The following is a 3,607-nucleotide window of genomic DNA, read 5'->3' as shown; positions in this document are numbered from 1 at the left end:
AGCAAGCCTCCCCTGCTCGCTTCAGTGCATGGCTGCCGGCCGCCATCTTGGCTGACAGTTAATTTGCATAAGGATATGCTGATTAGCCAATGGGAAGGGTAGCGGTCGTACGCTAATTACCATGTTTCTCTTTTATTAGTGTAGATTGCAATAGGTTTTCAAATACTTGTACACAGGAAGGATGCTAAAAATTCTTTCCTAACAGTATCCAATGATACTCTTAGGAAACCAAAAGTGTTTTGAATAACACCAGTGCTAAAGATATGCAGAGTTTATCAAGATTTGGTAGAACTATTATATCAGAACTGTGAACTTAAAGGTCCATAAACCAAAGTACAACAGGAACATTTCTGTTTTCCTCAACTATCCCTAACATATAACTGATCGTTTATTGTCAAGCAAAATGATGTCATAATAAATCAAAATGAATACCAGCTTTGAACTCCTCATATGTGATATAGAAGAAAGTATGAGAAGAAATGGTCACAACCAGACAGAATGCAATGAACAATCAAGTCTTTAGCCTTGTCCATCTCAAGAGACTGATGCTAGGAAGTTATAATGAAACTAGAGGCCCCTGTGCACGAATTCATGTGCCAGTGAGGTCCCTCAGCCTGGCCTGTGGGATCGGGCCAAAACTGGCTCTCTGACATCCCCTGAGGGGTCCCAGATTGTGAGAGGGTGCAGGCCAGACCGAAGGACCCCCCAGATGCACGATCAGGACCAGGGAGGGATGTGGGAGGTTGGTCAGTCGGGGAGGGACCGAGGGAGGGCTCCAGGGCATGTCTGCCCATCTCACTCAGTCCCAATTGGCCAGACCCCAGCATCAAGCTAAGCTACTGGTCGAAGTATCTGCTCCCTGGTGGTCAGTGCATGTCATAGTGACTGGTCGACTGGTTAACTGTCTGCCCCCTGGTGCTCAATGCACATCATAGCGAGCAGTTAAACAGCCTTAGCATATCATTAGCAAATTACTCTTTGATTGGTTGAATGGATGACTGGACACTTAGCATATTAGGCTTTTATTATATAGGATCCCTCCTCCAACATGTAAGAAGAGTATATACATATTTATATAATTATGAAATTATATACATATTTATATAATGACTTCTCAAATTCATGTCTATCAAGTAGATTAGCTGTCTCCAATGATGCCTTCCCATTCCATCTTAACTATTTGGTTTCCCACTGGCTACTTCAATTCCATAAAAATACTAGTTTATTTCTAAACCAATAACTATCATTCAACAAAACCTATTTTGTTCCAAATGTTTTAGATATCTTACATCATTTAATCTTTACCTGTTCCCTCCCTGTACGGTAGGTATAAGTTTTCCTTCCACAGAAGGAAATTGAGACTCAGCTAATTAACTTACACAAAGTCACACAACCGGTAAGGAGCAAAGACAGAATTTGAATTCAAGTCTGCCTGACTCCAAAGCTCGTTCCACTCACAACTATGTACCAGATACTATTTCTATTCAATCAGAGAATTAAAAAGAGAAGTAAGAAATAGTTTATGGCATTAAAGAGCTTATTATATTCTAGGAAAAAGTACCTCAACTACAAATCAGAATATGATATGGTGTGAGAAAAGTTCAAATAATTGGTTTAGTACAAGGATACATCACACACACACACACACACACACACACACACACACACACCTAATAATAAATTTCAGGAAAGGTTTTATGGATTAGATGACATTTGAAATAGGTCTTAAACAATAAATTATTTTATCAAAAGGTGAAAATTTTGTGGTGGGAGTGAGAATTGAGGAAGGACATAGAGTCAGAGGCCTTTCTAAAAGAATAATCAAGAAAACCACAGCAAAAATCATGTTTAGTACACAGTGAATATTTTCAGAATGACTAGACAAGTACAGTGGAGTAAAGCAAAGGAAGACTAGAAAATTAGGTTGTGTGCACACTAAAGGGTCTTAAATAGCGTGTTGAAGAAATTTATTTCATTCATAAAGCACAAGGCAGTTGCTGAAAGCTTTTAAGTAGGGAGTGATGTGATACAAGTTATGCTTCAGGAAAATGACTTGTACAAAGACACTCATTTTACATTAAAAAAAAGTACAAATAATATAGGGTGTCCCCCCCAAAAAATTCCCCCACACATTCTGAATAATTATACAGGTGGTATTTACTAGAATAATTGAGCAATCAGCTATTATTGTGTGTATAATTTTTGGGGGGGATACCCTGTATATTGAAAGTGTAGAGATCTGAGGAATGAAGGTTAATTTTGAAATTACTGCTATAATCCTGGCAGCCTGAACTAAGACAAACAAACATGGTAAAAATGGATAGGGTGGAAGTATATGAAATCTAAATATTTCATCAAAACACAGAGTTAGTAAAAAGTTAAGATAAACTAGAATTCAAATCTGTCTGATACCAAAATACTTGTTCTTTCCTTTATACCATGCTGCCTTCACAGTGTTACATGCCACAGTGCTGGGCATAAAAGTACATGTTCAAAAAACATTTGTTGGCTTTTTGTTGTGATTGTTATCGAGTATTTAAATCTTGTACATAAGCAATCATTGCATATAATTAATAGTCGATGTATATTTGTTGAGTGAATGCTCAATGAGGAAACTGAAACTCTTAAAAGAATTAGAGCCTATAGACATAGACATTGAAGGAGCACATTCTTTGCACTGCTTATGTACACAATCATTCTCCTGGCTTAATCCTAAAACAGTCACATAAATCAGTCATAACTACATTTGCTAAACTCTGACTGTTTGGGCATAGTAATCTGTCTAAGGTAGAATGGAAAGGAGAAATATCCATAGGAGTCTCTCTGAGCATGACTCCTTCTAGCGCCTACACTCTGGGACTGCTAAGAGTGGGAGTCACAGGCTATATGCCTGGACTGGTACACTTGGAGACAGCCAGCTCTGATGCTTCAATAATAGTTCACCAAATCTACCTACATGCATTGAAGTAGATGCATTCATCAACATTTTACCCACCTAAGGAACACTGACATGAAGGTGCAAGGCTAGGATAAAAAGTGCAAATTCATTCATAGGTGTCCCCACATAATCCATGAGCACTGACATTAGGGAGACAGGCACTGGGCTAGCTGGTTATTTTAGGAATGTTGACTTTAGGATAACTGTTGAAATGTCTCAGCATGGGAGTCATTAAGGTGTTTAAAATGTATCATTTATCCTGTTACACAAATCATCCTTTCTCTTTCTCATGCATTTCCTTGATAAATGTTCATTTTTTACACTTAGTCTCATTAATTTTCTAGTCATTCATCCCGCATTTACTGCAGAGCTACCATGTGCCAGATACTAAACCAAGCTATACTATAGAAAATAGTCAAAAAGAAGTCCTTGCCTTCCAAAAGCTCAAAGTCTAATGTAAGGGACCTACATATAAATAAATCATTATATTGCAATGAGAGAAGAAGATATATGAATCCCCCAGATGAAAGATATGGGAAAGAAGCCAGAGCTATAAGATTTAATGGACCAAAAGTGCACCATCTGCAAGAATCTTAAACAATAGATGTAGAAATGTCAGGCTAAGGAAGAATCACAGATTTCTAGAATGTTCCAGCTCCAAAGGAACAA

General features: G+C 37.9%; 1 protein-coding gene across 2 annotated transcripts in view; it reads right to left on the bottom strand.

Annotated features, from left to right (window-relative positions):
• BEND5 (BEN domain containing 5) overlaps positions 1-3,607 on the bottom strand; it is a 1,007,185-nt gene that overhangs the window by 918,274 nt on the left and 85,304 nt on the right. The gene's annotated exons all lie outside the window — the stretch shown is intronic.

Source organism: Myotis brandtii, unplaced genomic scaffold (genome assembly GCF_000412655.1).
Source record: "Myotis brandtii unplaced genomic scaffold, ASM41265v1 scaffold382, whole genome shotgun sequence".
Classification (NCBI taxonomy): domain Eukaryota; kingdom Metazoa; phylum Chordata; class Mammalia; order Chiroptera; family Vespertilionidae; genus Myotis; species Myotis brandtii.
Note: the sequence above shows the minus strand (reverse complement) of the source record. Positions and strands in the feature narration are given on the sequence as shown.